Below are 22,811 nucleotides of genomic sequence, written 5' to 3'. Positions count from 1 at the left end.
AAGGGCTACCGGTATGTTTGAGAACACATTTCCTGATCTCGGCTTTTTAGATTATTTTCTATATATATTCACATCTGGGTCCATAAAAAGTACAAGGCCTAACCTTCTCTTCATCAATCCTCCCTCTCTTGGCAGGAGGTATTGTTTTTTAAACAGCATGATTGTGACAAGGCAGACAAACAAACGGGCATGTTCTGAAAATCTGCCATCGGCGCCCTAACCCTAACCCTAACCCTAACCCTAACTGCATCATGGCTAGGAGGGATACAGATTTTGGCAAATTAAGACAAAAGTAGATCTTTTTTTCATTTTAGCTAACCCTTTTCCTAACCTTAAACGAATTATCCTAAACCTGCTATGTTAACTATCCTAACCTGCTAGTTCTCCTAACCTACTTTGAAAAGTCAAATCTGACAAAAGCTGTATCTAGTCAAAACCCTTTAAGACGGGGCAGCTCTCTCCAGCAGTAACTGAAGACGAGTTATATAACACCCCCTCCTCTCCTCTGCACATGTCTCATGTGACTGCCATGATGTAGTCACAGAAAAGGGGACAGAGGGACCCTCTGAATGTGGAACACTGGAGGGAGTGGTAGGGGAGAGGAGCCATGCTGCCTCACCAGAACATCACTCTCTCCCACCCCCAGCCTCCCATCCCTAGATCATAGACAATGGGACTGTTCACCCAAAATAGTACCTTCCTTCACTGAGGCTTCCTGCCTGTATCCTGGGTTTGCTATATTTCTTGCCTGGTATCAAAAGGGGATTGTGGCGGATTTATATCTCCATATGGCGAACCTCCGCATCTGCCTTTGACCAAGTTGACAAGGCATGCTCAATTGAGGTTCTTTCTCAGGCACCTGCAGGCACTGCTCAGTGGGGCTGTGGAGCTGTTGAGCTCTGGGCCTAATCGTGACAAAGACAACTATCAGTGACTATCGGATCACAGCCACCAGAGCAGTATCTGCATCACCCTGCAGACCTCAGAGCAGAGAGAGAGAGAAAGAAAGAACAAGAGAGTGAGAGAACGAGAGAGAAAACACAAGAGAATGAGAAAGAGAGAGTGTGTGAGTGAGTGAGTGAGTGAGTGAGTGAGTGAGTGAGTGAGTGAGTGAGTGAGTGAGTGAGTGAGTGAGTGAGTGAGAAAAAGTGAGAGAGAGAGAGGGGGGGACTGAGAGTAACAGAGTCAGCACACCAGGTCTCTGTTCACCAGCCCAGTCTGTGTGTCCGGGTGCACGTGAAAGCTGAAATCTGAGGGACAGGCAGATGGACAAACTGACTTTGTCTTGCTCTGTCAATTCACACAGCTGGCCAACAGACAATAAAAGATTAGTAGAGTTGAACAGAAGAAGACTACATGGGCAGGCATCTATGTGGCATGATAGCAAAACAACAATGGACAAACACCCAAACAACCATACAAACACAAACATCTTTAAATAGCCTTGGTGATTCAGAATTCCCCTAAAACTTTAGCTTGAAGTGAAAAGGAAGTACAACCTATATTCAAAAGGACAGAAAAAATAACATTTGCATATGCTCTACAAGTCCGTTGAGCAGACAGTGACAGCTCACTTAAACAGACATTAACTGAATTTATCAAAAACCTAGAAAACGTAGCTTAGCATATGGACAATAACTATTGCTTCCACTTTAAGAAATGCTACATGACTACAACAAATGGTAAGGATCACTCTCATTGTTGCTTTGACATTTAGATAATATTATTTCTATTGATATTGCTACATTATTATTAGCTGGAAGACCATCGCTATCTATGAATTATTAACATGATAATGTGTACATGTCCCTCATTGCTCTTTTTCCCATTTAATAACAATTGAGGTATGGGAGCTGTTCATTTCAGGAAAATGTCAGAAGAAAAACAAATGATGTGCTCATGAATTCAATATCAAATAATTACCTCCATATTGACTTGGGAAAATAAAACACTTAAAACAACTTATCTAGTTCACAAATCAGACTTATTTATTTATTTACTTCTAATAATTGAAACATTGAGTTGGTCTATATCAGTGTAATTGCAATGTCTGGATATGTTATCGTTTATAAAAACAGTGTTTTGATTTTACTCAATAGTCATATTTGCATAATTTGGCTCGCAGCTAAAAGTTTAATTGCAGACATAGAACAGTCCAAATTTCCCCCCATTACTGTTCTGTATGGAGCAATTGTTATAAGCACTCCATTGTATTAGTTCTTATCTGACATGGCTCTGTATGATCGCCGCCCCAGCGCCAGTCAGTTGAAGTGTTCTGAGTGGACAATTGACCTTTCGAACCCTATTTAGTAGTAACTAATTGGAGCTTTTCATTGGTCAACATCATTCTCATCCACTTCCATCATGCAGTTATGGTCCTAACAAAGCATATCCTGAATGAGTATCTAAGGTTTGAACACAAGACATAATTTGTTTCAAACCTTCACAATTGCTTCCTGATTCACATTCAAAACATATGATAAAACAGTGGCATATAAAAGGCAGCCAAGGGAGTCATTTCTGTTGCAAAAATTGTGCAAACATTATATAAAAACCACATAAAGGGAATAGTATGGCATCACTCTGAAGGATTCTTAGAAAAACAGGCCCTCTCCTGCTGCAACCTAAAACCAGGCCCTGTCCTCTACAACATATTTCTGTAGAAATACGAAAATAAACGTATTTTGTCTATTATTGTATAGACCAGGGATGGGCAACTGCAGGCAGGGGGGGGGGACTCAGTTGGGGTATCAACTTACTGTTGAGTGTTAGAATAGTACAATACACAAGGTGCAATTTCCAAATTTGGATGTGCATCAGCAGTTTTTCTCTTGTTACATTGTAAGTAAGTCTAGCGGCTAGCTATCTAAACTTGTAGTCATCATTGTCGAATGACCGACCGAGGGGAGCCCCATTGAATTGTTAGTCACTCTCAGATATCATGTTAAAAACTGCAAACATTTCTCTCCACCCCATGGCAAAATGAATAGAATTGCATGAAATTATTCATAATATTGCAAAATCTTATCTCCGCCCCATGGCAAAATGTGTAGATTTGCAGCAAACTTGCTTTAAAACTGCAAAATGTTCTCTATGCCCCATGGCAAAATGTATAGAATTGCAGGAAATTAACTCTTACAACGTACATCTGTTCTCTCCTCTGTCAAGAGGGGGGCCACTAAAATATTTTGGTCGCAAGGTGGGGGAATCAAAATTTTGCTTAGGGCCACCAAAAGGCTAGAGCCTGACTACATGTGTGGGTATGGATGCAGACCGGTGAGCCACTGCGGCATCCCATGAGGAGTTCCGATTTTTTGTGGCCCCCACCCCCATCAAAGTTGCATATTCCTGGTATAGACTATGTTAGAGCTGTCTGGCTCTGTGTTACTGTCAGTTCCTGCTTGAGGGCCTCATTCATGGGGCTGGAAATATGACGTGGTAAGGAGAGGTGAGCCAGTACATATGGAGTTGTACGTATAGCCCTGTTCCCGGTGTCTGAAGTGCATTCAAACAACGTCTTGCAGAGAGCCTCATTTTTCTGCACACACAGAGAACACACACACAGGCAGTGACTGTGGCTCTCTGACTACTACTTCAGTGACTGGGAATCCATGTCCCTGGAGGACCACCAGGATGCAGCAGCACACACCTGGTCTGGTAAGACTAGTGCTTGGTCTCTATGTCTGCTGGGAAGGAGCTCTCAGGAAAATACATAGTTTTACATATGTTTAAAACCAGTTTAGCATTATAGTAGGCCTATACTAAATTGATGTACAGTAGGTCTCCTCTCATCCCTATGAAGGAATAATGTCTTGAGAAACTTACAAGGTAAAAGGTGACAATGACATAGGACAATTCCACGAGAATGGAATTACACTGAAACTCAGATTTTTCACTTTAAAATGTATGTCAAACAAAATCCATTGATTTTAACCATACAACCCATACGACTCTATGCACAGGGACTACGTTTAACAATTTACACAGAAAATTGTACAAAAACACATTTACGGCACCAACAGCACAAACCGTCATTCTGTTACCAAACTTTGCATCTGCACTGTTCTTCAAGTAAATGTGTTTTTGTAAAATGTTCTGTCTATATTGTTAAAATTAGTCCTTGTGCATAGTTTTATGGTTTGTTAAACTTTGAAGTCAATGGTTTATGTTTGTCATACATTTTAAAGTGAAAAATCGGAGTATCAGCCTAATTCTGTTATCGTGAAATTGCCCTGTAGCATTGTTGAATACAGAAACAGTCAGGTAACACAGACTACTGGCCTATACTGTACAACACTTCCTGCAGACAATGTCCAAATCGGTGGTATTTGAATATGTAGGCTGAAAACACATAATCAGATAACATCAGCTGACAGATCAGCTTCTCACATGTGAGGTTCCCAGAAAAAACTACGGAAAAAGGAAAAGAAAGAAAACAGAGCGTCCGTAAGTGTTACGCTTATCTTGAATCAATAACAAGTAACACCTAGCTACCTGTTGCACTTGGATAGAATGCGGGGCCATATAGCCACAACAACTGAGTGCATTCCCAGAAGGATTCACAGACAAAAGTGCCTCCCGTATCAATATTGTCCTGTGAATACCCCCTGAATACCTCCCCCGCCTGCAGTGGTGCAGTATTATATTTGTGTCTCTTTGTGCGGAGGGGGATTTCCAGGCGGTGAAACAGTGAGCTGGTTGGGAACGCTGGGAATGGGCACCTTTCCTCTGGGCAGTGTTACCGTGGCTCTGTGGGAACCAGGGGAGAGTAGACCCAGTGTGGGATGGATTGTAAAATAGGTGACATGTTGGACGAGTCGGACACAGCTGGTTGATTATGTGAAGGGGAAGATAGATTCTTCCTCAGTGACATCAGGGAACGGTGGCTCCTGTTTCCTTGTCCCACTTCTAGCCATCAGTCAGGGGACACTTACTTGTTATTGATTCCCCCTTTTGGGGGTGACAGGCCGAACAGGAATGTGAGATATAGGCCTACTGTGTGCTAATTATGGGTACAGCTAAAAGACAAGGGCTGGCACTCGAAAGCATTACATAAGAAGAGCCTCTTGTCAAAGAGCAACTTACATATAGAAAACCCACTGTCACATTCAGAATCAACTGAGGATGATTCTAGTTAAAGCAGCGAGCACCCTCTGTGGTGTGGAAAATCTATCTTACAGTGGGAGAATGTGGTACTTACTATTCACATGTGTGTCTGTTTGTCAATGTGTCTCTATGAATGTATGTATGTGTGTGTGTGTGCGTGCGTGCATGCTTGTGTGTTTTGAATGTACTGCCATTACAACACAGAGCATCTTTCACATATGTGTAACTTTTCAACACTGGCCTTAACACATGTCTGATTTATGTTCTGTGTCTATAAACACGCCTCTTCACAGACGCCACACAAAGAAACAGGGACGCCTTGTAGTGTCTGGAGTTCAGGGAGAATGACAGAGAGGGTCCTGCTCTGCCTGGTGAATCTGCAGTCTGTCTGTGTGGCTGTTCATGAACACTGTGGGACTGATTCAAGTACAACACTAACAGCAGGGAGCCAATAGAGGCTGACATGCCCTTCTCACCATCTCAAAAACCAGATTCACTCCCTGAATTGGCTTCCCGACTCCCAGCACGTTACAATTATACTATAATGTGCCAAATTCTTCACATTCTTTAATATAAGTGGGAGTTAGAATATACTGTGTTTGCATAGACAGAGAGTGATAAATCATAAACTTATGGGTCTTAAAATCTTGGTTTGAGATGTAGATTTGGGAGTGTATGACGACCACCCATTTGATATGGAAAACATGATATACATTACCGTCTGAACGCCCTCCGTCATACTGACTAGGCCATACATACAGACCATATCAACTTTTTCAATCATTCAAGCAGAGAGAGATAGGGACCATTCTGACAACAAAATACTTAGGTTGTGACATACTTAGGCTATAACACAAACGTTATTTGTATATCAATGAAAAAGTCACGTCTGGCCAGCAGTAAGCAGACATTATGCTAATTAGATCTCCCCGATAAACATAGGGATTGTGAACCCAGTGAAATAGACCCATTCTTCCTTAAATTCTCTGGGATATGTGGGATGGTAGCGTCCCACATGGCCAAAAGCCAGAAAAAATGTAGCGCGCCAAATTCAAATATATTACTATAAAAATCAATCTTTCATGAAATCACACATGAAAGACACCAAATTAAAGCTACACATGTTGTGAATCCAGCCATCCAGGATTTACGGGGAAAGCACACCAAACACTTATGTTAGCTCAGTACATAGCCACAGAAAAACACAGCCATTTTTTTCATAGGACATCATGTTACATCATGTTACACAATACATTTATGTTTTGTTCGATAATGTGCATATTTATATCCACAAATCTCGGTTTACATTGGCGCCATGTTCAGAAATGCCTCCAAAATATCCGGAGAAATTGCAGAGAGCCACGTCAAATAACAGAAATACTCATCATAAACTTCGATGAAAGACACATATTTTACATAGAATTAAAGATACACTTGTTCTTAATGCAACCGCTGTGTCAGATTTAAAAAAAACTTTACGTAAAAAGCACACCATGCAATAATCTGAGACGGCGCTCAGATAAAAACAACATTTCTCCGCCATGTTGGAGTCAACAGAAATACGAAATTACATCATAAATATTCCCTTACCTTTGATAATCTTCATCAGAATGTACTCCCAGGAATCCTAGTTCCACAATAAATCGTTGTTTTGTTCGATAATGTCCATTACTTATGTCTAAGTAGCTACTTTTGCTAGCATGTTTAGTGCACATGTCCAAACGCTCGCGCAGATGCAGGCGAACTCGGACGAAAACTTCAAAAAGTTATATAACAGGTCGAATAAACTGGTCAAACTAAGTAGAGAATCAATCTTCAGGATGTTGTTATCATAACTATCCAATAACGTTCCAACCGGATAATTCCTTTGTGTCTCTAGAAGAAATGGAACGCAAGGCGATATCAGGTGTAATGCGCATGACCAGGAATTGGCATTCTGCCAGACCACTGACTGAAACACCTCCCATCCGGCCCCACATCACACTAGAGGCTTCATTCCACGTTCTACAGACTGTTGACATCTAGTGGAATGCGTAAAAGTGCAAACAGATCCATATCTTACAGGGAATTGAAAAGGCGATGAGTTGAACATCGACCAGCCTCAGAATTCTCACTTCCTGTTTGGAATATTTCTCAGGTTTTTGCCTGCCATATGAGTTCTGTTATACTCACAGACATCATTCAAACAGTTTTAGAAACTTCAGAGTGTTTTCTATCCAATAGTAATAATAATATGCATATATTAGCATCTGGGACAGAGTAGGAGGCAGTTCACTATGGGCACGCAATTTATCCAAAAGTGAAAATGCTGCCCTCTATCATTTACCAGAGTTTTATTGAACTGAAAGAATTCATGTTGGCGTGTACAGTACTGCAGATTAATGGCTTTTGTTCAGGTTGCATGGAGTCTTGTTCAGTCTCAATGCTACTCAGACAGGACAAAGAGAGGCCAATGTACAAAACATTAGGTGCACCTTCCTAATATTGAGTTGCACCCCCTTTTGCCCTCAGAACAGCCTCAATTTATCGGGGCATGGTCTACAAGCTGTCGAAAGCATTCCACAGGGATGCTGGCACATGTTGACTCCAATGCTTCCCACAGTTGTGTCAAGTTGGCTGGATGTCCTTTGGGTGGTGGACCATTCTTGATACACACAGGAAACTGTTGAGCGTGAAAAATCCAGCAGCATTGCAGTTCTTGACACATTCAAACCGGTGTGCCTGGTACCCACTACCATACCCCGTTCAAAAGGCACTTCAATATCTTGTCTTGCCCATTCTCCCTCTGAATGGCACAAATGTCTCAAGGCTTAAAAAGTATTATTTAACCCGTCTCCTCCCCTTCATCTGCACTGATTGACATGTATTTAACATGTGACATCAATAAGGGATCATACTGTAACTTTTACCTGGATTCACCTGGTCAGTCTATGTCATGAAAAGAGTAGGTGTTTCTAATGTTTTGTACACACAGTGTATATCTCCATGTTTTTCACACCGACTCCACTGGGCTATGAGGACTCAGTGAGACAGGTCAGTAATGCCCCTGTACTTCTATGGAGCCTGTGGTCTTTAGCAGCACCATACAGCATTCTCCAGACAGATAAAATGCCAGACTGTGCCCTCTGTGACTCTGAAGTCAGTACTGTTGGGGCTGTACTGCAGGACTGCAGCTCATTGGCTTGGCTTTGACAGATAAGCCTACTGCAATCTGCTCTGGACTGTCAACCTTCAGCCAGACTTGTCATGAGATCAAGACCGGCCTCCCACCTCCCACTTTGCGTCAGCCTCCCGGCTTGTGGACGTCCAATTGCCTCAGCCCTTTTTAGAGCAGCCGCCGAATCAAAAGCTCTCTAAATATGCCACTATCCACATGACTTCGGCTGACATTCTCACAGCACTTAAACCCTATTTTCTTTGAATGAGAGTCTTCCTTTGTTGTGCGAATTGTCCATCCAGACCCTAGCAACTTCCCCAAATCGGAATGCCGCTGGAATTCCAGGCTCGGCTGCCAACTCTGGCTACCTGGTAAAAGGGATTAGAGCAGCTTTATCCCTTAGTCAGGAATGTGGAATGGCCGAACTTCTGACCAAGTCAGACAAGGTTGACATTTAATGCGCCCGTTCCAAGGGGATGCTCCAGCTTATCATGCTTAACTGCCGGCAGTTTGATAAGATTGATCAAAGTATCAATGCATTTGTCACTTGTCAACACAAAGGTAGGGTTGGTATACAGAAGATTTGGTAAAAGACCAAGTCCATATTAATGGCAAGAACAGCTAAAATAAGCAATGAGAAAATATAGTCCATGATTACTTTAAGACATGAAGGTGAAGGTCAGTTAATACAGAAAATGTCAAGAACTTTGAAAGTTTCCTCAAGTGCAGTCTTAAAAACCATCATTTGCTATGATGAAACTGGACCGCCACAAGAAAGGAAGACCCAGAGTTACCTCTACTGCAGAGGATAAGTTCATTAGAGTTACTTGCCTCAGAAATTGGCAATTAACTGCACTTGTAGAGGTCTTGATTATGGAACGGATTGCAGCTGGTGGGGAACTGCTCTGACTCCAGCACACCTGTCTCCAACCACACAATCACACACAGAGGGAGAGGGAGAGGGAGAGGGAGAGGGAGAGGGAACTAGGGGAATGGCTGCAGGTCAAGGAGACACCGGATGTCCACTAGTGGTGTGGCAGGAGCAGATGTGACAAGTTGGACCGCAGAGTGAAGGAAAAGCAGCCAACAAGTGCTCAGCATATGTGGGAACACCTTCAAGACTGTTTGAAAAGCATTCCAAGTGACTACCTTATGAAGCTGGTTGAAAGAATGCCAAGACTGTGCAAAGCTGTCATCAAGGCAAAGGCCGGCTACTTTGAAGAATCTAAAATATATTTTGATTTGTTAACACTTTTGTGTTTACTACATGATTCCATATGTGTTTTTTCATAGTTTTGATGTATTCACTATTATTCTAAAATGTAGAAAATAGTACAAATAAAGCAAAACGCTTGAATGAGTAGGTGTCCACACTTTTGACTTGTACTGTAAATAACAGGGCAACCTTACAATAAGAGCATGCCATGTTACTAGACCATCAAATCATTAAAAAGGTAAATGGGGAAGAAATTACATGAATATGAAATATTCTATTAGTAAGTCTATGCTACTGCTTTGTGACATTAACGTCACATGGACACATCAAATACACTTTACATTAATTCCTGTATGAATGCAGCTTTTCAATGTGAGTGACATTTGTTGGGGGGGGGGGAATAACTAAAAGTGGCATGGCATAGTGAGCGAGTCATGGGAACTGGCACATACTTTGTTGCATGCCAGAGCAGGAGTGCACACAGGCCGTGCTGCAGCTTGTAACAGGGCCCTTTCCTCACCCCATAACCCAAGTGCTTACACTGTATAGGCCTATATGATGCAGACCTCTGGGAGGGAGTACAGGTTAGTCTGGACTTCTTGTTCTTCTGTAATGTGCTGTAAGTGTTCAAACTCGAAAGTGCTTTTGTCAAACTCCAGAAACAATTAACATGGCTGAACTCTCATCCTACGATACATGTGAGGTTATTGAATGTCTAAAAGACATTTATGACAGGATAAAGCAAGAGCATTATCACATAAGCTGAGACAAGGGTAAGTCAAACCAAGAGTTAAGTCAAAGCTACTTATATAACTTTCATACAGAGGATGACGCTTACGGAAAGTCAAGTGAAATTCTAAGAAAGTATTGTAAGGCCACAGCCCAAAATAAGAACAAAAGCAAACCATCATGGGTGTATACACATTTTGTGTTTATATCCTAAGTCAAAGCCGATAGGTGCTTTTCAAGGCGTACCATTTGTCTCATGCCACATGAGAGAAAAGCAAACATGAGAAAATAAAGAAATCTCAGAAAATAAGGTGTGACTGCAACAAAGTCTTAAAGCACCCTAAAATGCACCAGTTACATTTCTACCGGTCTTTATGTTATGTGAGAAGGACAGAAAACTCTAAATACCAAGTAAGAATAAAGCATCATTTACATACAGTACAGTATTGTGAATATCAGTTTGTACATTTATGCTGTACACAAATGGTCACAATAAAATGCAGCACTAAATTCATCCAACCCTGCGCATATTTTGAACTAGTCTACATGTTATTCAGAAATGGTCATCCAATAGAACAAATACTTTCAGACATTATTGACATATTTCATCGTGAGAGAGGAGCTAGCTGGTCCTCTCCCACTGATGTAAGGCCAGCCAGAGCAGGGTTGGGGTGGGCTGGGCTGGGGAGCTGGTGCTGTTATGCCCTTCACTGGGGGAAGAGAGGCACCTGTGAAGGGGGTGCTGCTGTCGGCCTTGCCGGCCTTGCTCTCAGCTACAGAGCCCAGCTCTTCTCACAGGGCCAAGCTAGCAAGGTTAATAACGGCCAGGCATGCCAAAGTGGAGAATGGATTTCAACCTCCTCTGTTCAAACACTTTGCAACACATACTCTATAGTTGCTTCCTAACACACCACTTCCCCCTCTCTGCCAAAGGAATATTGTTGAGTGGCACATAAGTCAGTTTTCACCCGCTGCCATCTCACTCTTGATTCAGTCAAGGATGTCTTACTTGCGTGCTCTTTCCTAGAAGACGCAGAGGCAAGCAATGGGGGGAGGGATCAAGCTTGGTGTCGGCTTCCCCTGGCACCAAGAGCCACTGAAAGATTCCTTAGGACTCTGAAAGCAGCCGGCAGTCCGGAAAGTTCAAAGATTCCGGAATTCCAGACCAGCTCTCAAAGGAGGGTTAATTTATGGACTACCACACAGGGCCAAAAAGCTAGAGGTCTAAAGTTCAATATCAATGAAGATATTTCAGATTCTAGTGAAGCTAAAAACAATGTGAATGTAAAACCAATAGATGCCTCTTTAAACGAGCAAAGTTTATAATTACAGAAGTAAAAAGCGGAAGCAAACAAAGGTTAAGGTAGCCTAAAGTAAAGGAAACAAGGGAGAGAGAGAGAAAACTGGGACAAAGTTGGTGTGGCAGGGCATGGGGGGGGGTTACGGCAGCCTGGTGTGGGGCCTGTCCAGATGGACTCAGGTTTGGTGAGGACAGAGGAGGGTCATAACAGAAACCAGAGTATCAAAGGAGAGAGGGCTGCTTCCCGAAATGTGGCACTTTCAAGTAGCACTTATCTGGGGGTATCAGATAAACGTAACCCTGCTGTCAGAATGGCTGCTCGCAAGGAAATGAGGTGAAGGTCAGGACCTGGAAAGCACAGGTCAAACGTCGCAAGGCCGCCACTCACACATATTCACAAGGTAAAGCCGCACTGCCTCTGCAATGGGCGACCAGATGGCCATAAAATCTGACCTGACGGCTGATGGAAAAGCAGGCCAATCTCTGAAGACCAATGTCTTGGCCGTCTGAAGCAGAAGGATACATAAGTAACTGGGAAATTGTCACAGTGGGACCACACACTGCTGAGGCCCAAAGTTAACCAGTTTATCTTTCTACTAAATCCCAAAACTCATAAATGTCCAAATTAAAAAGAAAGAGAGAAGAGAACAAAACTTAGTTAACAGAAACATTGAGCCATATGTTTTCTTACAGCTGAGAAGGGCTTTTTAACAGTAGCTTTGCCTCGCCTTTTATATCCTATTGGTTTTGGGGGGGCTTGTTCACTTTATTTTCTTGGTGACACACATTGTTCATAAAAATGGAACCAGAAGCTTTGTAAATAGTTGCATTGTATTTTTTCTATTTAGTAGAAAAGCCCCATTCAGCACTGCGATAAATAGTGTTTAATTCTAATATATAGATATACTATAAATTAGATTTCAGAATACCCTGATCAGTAAAGATCAGTGGATTTCATTCCCATGTCAGAGATGAAACTTCATATGTTTCTCTCTCAAACCTAAAACCAATCTGTGTAGGCTATATAACACCCTGTGGAGGCAGAGTTGTGTCATTAACTACAATGAACATTACCACGACTTGTGAGACATCTACAGGTGCTGTACTAGTGAAGTAACAAAGCTAATTATAATTTTCAGATTACAAAAGATTTAATGAACACTTCAGAAGTGTAAATAACATTTTAAGTTATTCATATTTTCCAAACGTCAATAACTAACCTAAATACAGTAGGACTGAAATAGCCTCCAAGAAAAAGAGCTGCTGAGTGTTATTCTTTTTAATCCCTCAAAACGTTTAAATGTTTCTTTATTACAAATGACTACATAATTTCTCTTCTGTAGATCAGGTGAGTGGTTTCTGTACGCAATTACAGTTTTTACTGAGAGCCTTCGCAATTGAGAGTAAATGACTTTTAATGACTGTTTTTTGTTAGGTCCCTGAGTGACATGTAAGGATTACAGGGTGCTCTGACATCACCTGTTCAAATTCTAGGCTGGGATGGGAATGGGTCAGACTGTCTTAAGGACGGAGCAATAATGTTGTCACAGAGGAAAGCCACCTTTCCCCTCTAATCTAACATACGGTCACTGTGGGGACAACGTTGGTTATGCACTTATTAATGAAGCCGGTGACTGATCAATTCTACTATTTTGTGTGGGTTTTTTTACATAATGTTTTCCACCATCATTTCCTATGACTGAAAATAGCTTCTGGACATCAGAACACTGATCACTAACCTCAATTTCGATTTCTACTTCAACTAGTTGGCAGCTCTGGACATTATGCTTAGCCCGGACCAGGCCCTGATCCCAGGGACTCAAAAGATATTAAGGAAGTCTCAAGTTTTTGCTCGCTGGAGTTAGAATACCTCATTATATGCTGCAGACCATACTATTTACCGAGAGAGTTTATCTATATTTTTCGTAACTGTCTATTTTCCACCACAAACCGATGCTGGTACTAAGACCGCACTCAGCGAGCTGTATAGGGGCCATAATCAAACAAGAAAATGCAGGGGAAATGAAATCTGTTTTACCAAACTTTTAATCAGCATGTCACCTGTGCAACTAGAAGCAATACAACTCTAGATCACCTTTACTCCACACACAGAGACTCATACAGGCTCTCCCTCGCCCTCCCTTTGGCAAATCTGACCATAGCACTATCCTCATGATTCCTGCTTACAAGCAAAAACTCAAACAGGACGTACCAATATGGAACTGGTCCAATGAAGCAGATGCTAAACTACAGGACTGTTTCGCTAGCACAGACTGGAATATGTTCCGGGATTCATCCGATAACATTGAGAAGTTTATCACATCAGTCACTGGCTTCATTAATAAGTGCATAACCGACGTCGTCCCACAGTGACCATACAAATTTATTTGTCACATGCGCCGAATAAAATGAAATGATTACTTACAAGCCCTAACCAACAATGCATTTAAATTTTTTTTAAATATATATATATTTTTAAAGAAGAATAAGAAATAAAAGTAACAAATAATTAAACAGCAGCAGTAAAATAACAATAGCGAGGCTATATACAGGGGGTACCAGTACAGAGTAAATGTGCGGGGGCACCGGTTAGTCGAGGTAATTGAGGTAATATGTACATGTAGGTAGAGTTATTAAAGTGACTATGCATAGATAACAACAGAGAGTAGCAGCAGTGTAAAAGAGGGGGGGATGCAATGCAAATAGTCTGGGTAACCATTTGATTAGATGTTCAGGAGTCTTATGGCTTGGGGGTAGAAGCTATTTAGGAGGCTCTTGGACCAAGACTTGGTGCTCCGGTACCGCTTGCCATGCGGTAGCAGAGAGAACAGTCTATGACTAGGGTGGCTGGAGTCTGACCATTTTTAGGGCCTTTCTCTGACATCGCCTGGTATAGAGGTCCTGAATGGCAGGAAGCTTGGCCCCAGTGATGTACCCTCTGTAGGGCCTTGCGGTCGGAGGCCAAGCAGTTGCCATACCAGGCAGTGATGCAACCAGTCAGGATGCTCTCCATGGTGCAGCTGTAGAACCTTTTGAGGATCTGACGACCCATGCCAAATCTTTTCAGTCACCTGAGGGGGAATAGGTTTTGTCGTGCCCTCTTCACGACTGTCTTGGTGTGCTTGGACCATGTTAGTTTGTTTTTGATGTGGACACCACGGAACTTGAAGCTCTCAACCTGCTCCACTATAGCCCCGTCGATGAGAATGGGGGCGTGCTCAGTCCTCCTTTTCCTGTAGTCCACAATCATCTCCTTTGTCTTGATCACGATGAGGGAAAGGTTGTTGTCCTGGCACCACACGGCCAGGTCTCTGTCCTCCTCCCTATAGGCTCTCTCGTTGTTGTTGGTGATCAGGCCTACCACTGTTGTGTCGTCTGCAAACTTAATAATGGTGTTGGAGTCGTGCCTGGCCGTGCAGTCATCAGTGAACAGGGAGTACAGGAGGAAACTGAGCACGTACCCCTGAGGGGCCCCCGTGTTGAGGCTCAGCGTGGCGGATGTGTTATTACCTACCCTTACCACCTGGGGGCAGCCCGTCAGGAAGTCCAGGATCCAGTTGCAGAGGGAGGTGTTAAGTCCCAGGGTCCTTAGCTTAGTGATGAGCTTTGAGGGCACTATGGTGTCGAACGCTGAGCTGTAGTCAATGAATAGCATTCTCACGTAGGTGTTTCTTTTGTCCAGGTGGGAAAGGGCAGTGTGGAGTGCAATAGAGATTGCATCATCTGTGGATCTGTTAGGGAGGTATAGAAGTTGGAGTGCGTCTGGGGTTTCTGGGATAATGGTGTTGATGTGAGCCATTTCAAAGCACTTCATGGCTACAGACGTGAGTGCTACGGGTCGGTAGTCATTTAGGCAGGTTACCTTAGTGTTCTTGGGCACAGGGACTATGGTAGTCTGCTTGAAACATGTTGGTATTACAGACTCGGACAGGGAGAGGTTGAAAATGTCAGTGAAGACACTTGCCAGTTGGTCAGCGCATGCTCGGAGTACATGTCCATCTGGCCCTGCGGCCTTGTGAATGTTGACCTGTTAAAAGGTCTTACTCACATCGGCTACGGAGAGCGTGATCACGAAGTCGTCCAGAATAGCTGATGCTCTCATGCATGTTTTAGTGTTACTTGCATCGAAGCAAGCATAGAAGTAATTTAGCTCATCTGGTAGGCTCTTGTCACTGGGCAGCTCTTGGCTGTGCTTCCCTTTGTAGTCTGTAATCCCAACCAAACGCCAAGAAATACAGGCAACAAAATACAGGCAACATCCTCACTGAGCTAAAGGCTAGAGCTGCCGCTTTTAAGGAGAGGGACACTAATCTGGGCGCTTATAAGACATCCCACTACGACATCTGACGAGCCATCAAACAGAAAAAGCGTCAATACGGGACTATAAATCGAATCCTATTACGCCGGCTCTGACAAAGAAAATGACTAAAAATACTAGTTTCATAAGCAACCGTGATCACAAATCATGACGTTATGTTGGACCCATTTGCATTGAATAGATGTTCTTTTATATTCTCAAACTAACAGCAGTGCCTATATGATGTCCTTCCATACAGGCGTAACATGCTGATCAGCAAAACAAGCGCAATAACTCAATTCATGCACACACTCCTATTGAATATACATTCACCTGTATTGTGAGAAGGCCTATGCCATCTTAATTTACCCAGTTTATCAAGAGATTTGCCAAGCAAAAAAAAATATTACCATTATCTAACTAATTGGTAAAAGCAAAGTCATATTTATTGTTTGATTTTAAAAGTGATGCATTAATGCATACATGACTGTCTCTGGGCCAAATTTTATGATATTGAATATCAGCCTAAAATATCGGCCATCAGTGTCCTAGACCTCCAAAAATCGGCTTCGGCCCTAAATAATCCATATCGGTCGTTCTATAGCATTAAAGGGGAAGTTCACACAAAAACACTTCTGGGCTCTTTACAACACTTGCCTGGTCATTTGTTCGTACCCAAGACAGTTTTTAAGGACATTGCTTGAGTATTTAGATTTAGGTAATAAGCTGATTCTACCCCCACCTTCCCCATAGAAACCCCATGCAACGTCAAAGTCCATCATAAATACTGTGCCTCCTAAAACACACACCTCTCTGACCTCCCACGGCTGCAATAGTCCTTGGAATGACTTTCTAAGGTAACTTATTTCAGTAGGCAAATTTTTAACAATGTACTTTTGGTCGTTTTTGTATTGAAATCCAAGGAAGTAGACTAATGCGCACGGCGAGTCGGAAACTAGGTCGGGACTTCCAAGGTGGGTGTGATTGAAGGATGTAAACAAAAATGTTATGTTCTCAGTCCCACACAATATTTGATGCCCTCGTCAAATTTAATTAGAGTAAAGAATGTCAGATCGAGAATGAAGTGGAAATTGGAGACCTGCCTTATTTTCAGAATGGTACTGTTGTGTCATATTGGTTTGAGCCGGAGTATACGGAGGCTGTGTAGTTCCATTTGTGGGCTGACCGAGATAAAAGAGAGACAGGAGAGAGACAGGATGTCAGGAAACACAGGCTCTTCCCAGAACGCACAGTGACTGGTGGTGCCAACAGACAGTGAATGTCTCGGTTGACAAAAACGGGACCAGCTTATTCCAATAATGGAGGAGGTAGAACATCAGACTGATGATGCAGCGGAAGATGGCGTGTGTGCATCAATCCTGATGTGTTGGAGACTTTCTTCAGAATGCCCAGGATCAACTGGAAACGAGGTGTCACACCTGACTGTCCAAATGAGAAGCTCTGTGAAGCGTAAGTGTTTAGGCTAATATTACTCACAGGATATTTATATTACTCTCTAAGATTAAAATAGTGTCCCTAATGACACCCTTCCAACTGTATTTTTCAGTATCCTGCCTACACCCCATAATGGAACTGGCTAATGTAGTCCCCTTGAAGTTTGTCAGACAATGATGACATGCTGGCTAGGTAAACATTATCTAGAAGTGTCTAGAAGTGGATGCGCGCCATAGAAATAGAATGTACAGTATGGGACGCACACTTCACAATGTGGGTCTACATAAACAAGAATTTATATTACCAAACAGTGTGAAGTATAAAGTCAATAGTGGTAGTAGAGAATAACATGTTGCTTGCAATTGCCAGTCTAGCTTTAATACCAATGATTAGCCTTTAAACCCACACACAAGAGGAAGAAAAACAGCCTTACACTTGACCACTAACACCTTCGAACAATGAGTTGGCTATACAGTCTTCAAGTATAAAAGACCAAGAGAGCCATCAATGGTATTGCGGCAGGTAGCCTTTTGGTTAGAGTTTTGGGCCATTGACTTCAATACAAAACCTAGGAGGCGCATGGTTTTCACCCCCTTCCATAGACAAACAGTAATTATGACAACTTCCGGAGGATGTCCTCCAACCTATCAGAGCTCTTGCAGCAAAAACTGACATGTTGTCCACCCAATAAAAGGATAAGAGAATGAATCTAGTACTGAAAGCATAAGCTACAGCTAGCTAGCACTGCAGTGCATAAAATGTGGTGAGTAGTTGACTCAGAGAGCGAAAGACAATAGTTGAACAGTTTTGAACAAATTAATTTCTTCCAAAATGAATGAGAAGCAAGAGATAGAGAGAGATTGTCATTTTTCTTTTGCAGCTAGCTAGTTTAGCCTACTCAAACACCCTGCTTTAACAGAGGGATGCTATGACTATCCAACACAACACTGGAACTCTGCCAAGTTAAGGTTTGGTTTTACTCATTTATTGCCACTGTGCCCGCCGCTGTAAGTGATAAACTGCTTACTGACAATACACTGTAATGTTACTGCATGATCGTAGCGGGTTTACTAACACGGTAGTTCTTTTAGCTATGTTGACTATGACGTTACTTTAGCTAATATGGTGACAACGATGTAGTCTGTGTGTAGCGGCTATGATAGTTTTTTTTGCTTGGTCACATACAGCTAATGTGTTGTGCATTGAAGTCCACAAGCGATGGGACAAGATGAGAGGAGGAGAGCGCATACATGCAAGAAGGAATACAACGTGGCTGCTATGAAAGTGAACTGTTTACACGTGATCAGGGCTTTATTCATTCCGCCGATTCTGTTGAAAAACATTTCTTAAATGGAAGCAAACGGAAGAAAATAGGGAAAAGCATACCTGAATTTGTCCAATTGAAATTGCAACTGTTGGACTAATGATTACACCCTATATCAGATAGATGCAGGCACGAGTGTGCAAGGCAGTATTGAATGTAAACACTGTCACCTCAAATTTTTCTCTCAACCTGTGTGCGCCTACGTTCTAAACTTTCATTCATAGCCTAGGTTGTAGCAACCTCATGATGGGTATAGGTATATTTGAGTATCATGTAATAGCCTTAACCTATCGCTGTTACATGGAATATGAATAACAATCATCCAATATGCTGTAATAGAAATAAGTCCATGTTCATGAACAAAAAAGATTTGTTCTCCCTCATCTTAAACGACACTGACCGACACTGGTATAGACCGAGGCCTATTTATTTTCTTGATTGTTGTATATAACATTGTCATGTATTTATTTTCTGTCTCTCTAGACAATATAGACTGGTCTATTATCGGCTCACCCTGGAGTGGCTGAGGGGAGAACATCTAGGTCGAGGCCAACGACAGGTACTCCCAGCCTCTGTGGTGGCAGCAATTACATACATACCCTGACCCCAGCAGCAGCTATATTGGATTCCAGGAAGTTGAGGAGGCTAATAGCATCTTATATGAATAACAATATCAATAAATAACATTGTAGTTAAAAAAAAAAATTTAAACAATTTTTTGTTATTTCACCTTTATTTCACCTTTATTTAACCAGGTAGGCTAGTTGATGAACCAGTTCTCATTTACAACTACGACCTGGCCAAGATAAAGCAAAGCAGTGCGACACAAACAACAATAAACAAGCATACAATCAATAACACAATAGAAAAAAAGAAAGTCTATATACAGTGTGTGCAAATGGCGTGAGGAGGTAAGGCAATAAATAGGCCATAGCAGCAGAGTAATTACAATTTAGCAAATTAACACTTGAGTGATACATGATCAGATGATGATGTGCAAGTAGAAATACTGGTGTGCAAAAGAGCATAAAAGTAAATAAAAACAATATGGGGATGAGGTAGGTAGATTGGGTGGGCTATTTACAGATGGGCTTTGTACAGCTGCAGCGATTGCTTAGCTGCTCAGATAGCTGATGTTTAAAGTTAGGGAGGGAAATATAAGTCTCCAGCTTCAGCAATTTTTGCAATTCGTTTCTAGTCATTGGCAGCAGAGAACTGGAAGGAAAGGCGGCCAAAGAAGGTGTTGGCTTTGGGATGACCAGTGAGATATACCTGCTGGAGCGGGTGCTACGGGTGGGTGTTGTTATCGTGACCAGTGAGCTGAGGTAAGGCGGAGCTTTACCTAGCATAGACTTATAGATGACCTGGAGCCAGTGGATCTGGGGACGAATATGTAGCGAGGCCCAGCCGACGAGAGCATACAGGTCGCAGTGGTGGGTGGTATTGGTGACAAAACGGATGGCACTGTGATAGACTGCATCCAGTTTGCTGAGTAGAGTATTGGAAGCTATTTTGTAAATGACATCGCCGAAGTCGAGGATCGGTAGGATGGTCATTTTTACGAGGGTATGTTTGGCGGCGTGAGTGAAGGAGGCTTTGTTTGCGAAATAGGAAGCCAATTCTAGATTTAATTTTGGATTGGAGATGTTTAATATGATTCTGGAAGAATAGTTTACAGTCTAGCCAGACACCTAGGTATTTGTAGTTGTCCACATATTCTAGGTCAGAACCGTCCAGAGTAGTGATGCTAGTCGGGCAGGCGGGTACGCGCAGCGAACGGTTAAACTAGCGTTTAAGAGCAGTTGGAGCCTACGGAAGGAGTGTTCTAAGCAAACAGCGGGAGGCAGGGCTTTCTCCTATAGATCTCCATTTTTATGGAATAGTCTGCCTACCCATGTGAGAGACGCAGACTCGGTCTCAACCTTTAAGTCTTTACTGAAGACTTATCTCTTCAGTAGGTCATATGATTGAGTGTAGTCTGGCCCAGGAGTGTGAAGGTGAACGGAAAGGCTCTGGAGCAACGAACCGCCCTTGCTGTCTCTGCCTGGCCGGTTCCCCTCTCTCCACTGGGATTCTATGCCCCTAACCCTATTACAGGGGCTGAGTCACTGGCTTACTGGTGCTCTTTCATGCCGTCCCTAGGAGGGGTGCGTCACTTGAGTGGGTTGAGTTACTGACGTGATCTTCCTGTCTGGGTTGGCGCCCCCCCTTGGTTTGTGCTGTGGTGGAGATCTTTGTGGGCTATACTCGGCCTTGTCTCAGGATTGTAAGTTGGTGGTTGAAGATATCCCTCTAGTGGTGTGGGGGCTGTGCTCTGGCAGAGTGGGTGGGGTTATATCCTTCCTGTTTGGCCCTGTCCGGGGGTATCATCGGATGGGGCCACAGTGTCTCCTGACCCCTCCTGACTCAGCCTCCAGTATTTATGCTGCAGTAGTTTATGTGTCGGGGGGCTAGGGTCAGTTGGTTATACCTGGAGTACTTCTCCTATCTTATCCAGTGTCCTGTGTGAATTTAAGTATGCTCTCTCTAATTCTCTCGTTCTCTCTTTCTTTCTCTCTCTCGGAGAACCTGAGCCCTAGGACCATACGTCACGGCAAACCGGGCATGATGACTCCTTGCTGTCCCCAGTCCACCTGGCCTTGCTGCTGTTCCAGTTTCAACTGTTCTGCCTGCTGTTATGGAACCCCTACCTGTTCAACTCTTAATGATCGGCTATGAAAAGCCAACTGAAAATTATTCATGATTATTATTTGACCATGCTTGTCATTTATGAACATTTTGAAAATCTTGGCTCTCTCTAATTCTCTCCTTCTCTCTTTCTTTCTCTCTCTCGGAGGACCGGAGCCCTAGGACCATACGTCAGGACTACCGGGCATGATGACTCCTTGCTGTCCCCAGTCCGCCTGGCCCTGCTGCTATTCCAGTTTCAACTGTTCTGCCTGCGGTTATGGAACCCCTACCTGTCCCAGACCTGCTGTTTTCAATTCTTAATGATCGGCTATGAAAAGCCAACTGACATTTATTCCTGATTATTATTTGACCATGCTTGTCATTTATGAACATTTTGAAAATCTTGGCTCTCTCTAATTCTCTCCTTCTCTCTCTCTTTCTCTCTCTCGGAGGACCTGAGCCCTGGGACCGTGCGTCGGGGCTGCCGGGCGTGATGGCTCCTTGCTGTCCCCAGTCCACCTGGCCTTGCTGCTATTCCAGTTTCAGCTGTTCTGCCTGCGGTTATGGAACCGCCACCTGTCCCGGACCTGCTATTTTCAACTCTTGATGATCGGCTATGAAAAGCCAACTGAAAATTATTCATGATTATTATTTGACCATGCTTGTCACTTATGAACATTTTGAACATCTTGGCATAGTTCTGTTATAATCTCCACCCAGCACAGCCAGAAGAGGACTGGCCACCCCTCATAGCCTGGTTCCTCTCTAGGTTTCTTCCTAGGTTTTGGCCTTTCTAGGGAGTTTTTCCTAGCCACCGTGCTTCTACACCTGCATTGCTTGCTGTTTGGGGTTTTAGGCTGGGTGTCTGTACAGCACTTCGAGATATTAGCTGATGTACGAAGGGCTATATAAAATAAACTTGATTTGATTTGATTTGTTGTATGGCATTGGAGCTCGTTTGGAGGTCGGGGAATCACCCGCAGCAAGAGCGACATCGTTGATAAATACAGAGAAAAGAGTCTGCCCGAGAATTGAACCCTGTGGTACCCCCATAGAGACTGCCAGAGGTCCGGACAACAGGCCCTCCGATTTTACACACTGAACTCTGTCTGAGAAGTAGTTGGTGAACCAGGCGAGGCAGTCATTTGAGAAACCAAGGCTGTTGAGTCTGCCGATAAGAATACGTGATTGACAGAGTCGAAAGCCTTGGCCAGGTCGATGAAGACGGCTGCACAGTACTGTCTTTTATCGATGGCGGTTATGATAATCGTTTAGTACCTTGAGCGTGGCTGAGGTGCACCCGTGACCAGCTCGGAAACCGGATTGCACAGCGGAGAAGGTACGGTGGGATTCGAAATGGTCAGTGATCTGTTTATTAACTTGGCTTTCGAAGACTTTAGAAAAGCAGGGCAGGATGGATATAGGTCTGTAACAGTTTGGGTCTAGAGTGTCATCCCCTTAGAAGAGGGGGATGACCGCGGCAGCTTTCCAATCTTTAGGGATCTTGGACGATACGAAAGAGAGGTTGATCAGACTGGTAATAGGGGTTGCAACAAT

General features: G+C 43.1%; 1 protein-coding gene and 1 long non-coding RNA gene across 3 annotated transcripts in view; one reads left to right on the top strand and one right to left on the bottom strand.

Moving 5' to 3' along the window:
• Positions 1-22,811, bottom strand: part of LOC139584458 (G1/S-specific cyclin-D2-like) — a 351,941-nt gene that overhangs the window by 250,927 nt on the left and 78,203 nt on the right. The gene's annotated exons all lie outside the window — the stretch shown is intronic.
• LOC139584459 (uncharacterized) lies at positions 266-22,186 on the top strand. Of its 2 annotated transcripts, XR_011676768.1 has the most exons (4): positions 266-1,682; positions 3,551-3,657; positions 19,068-19,143; positions 21,150-22,186. It is a non-coding gene; the product is annotated as an uncharacterized lncRNA (long non-coding RNA). The 2 variants fall into 2 exon arrangements; XR_011676767.1 differs by lacking the exon at positions 3,551-3,657.

The sequence above is a fragment of the Salvelinus alpinus genome, chromosome 9 (assembly GCF_045679555.1).
Source record: "Salvelinus alpinus chromosome 9, SLU_Salpinus.1, whole genome shotgun sequence".
NCBI lineage: Eukaryota > Metazoa > Chordata > Actinopteri > Salmoniformes > Salmonidae > Salvelinus > Salvelinus alpinus.
Note: the sequence above shows the minus strand (reverse complement) of the source record. Positions and strands in the feature narration are given on the sequence as shown.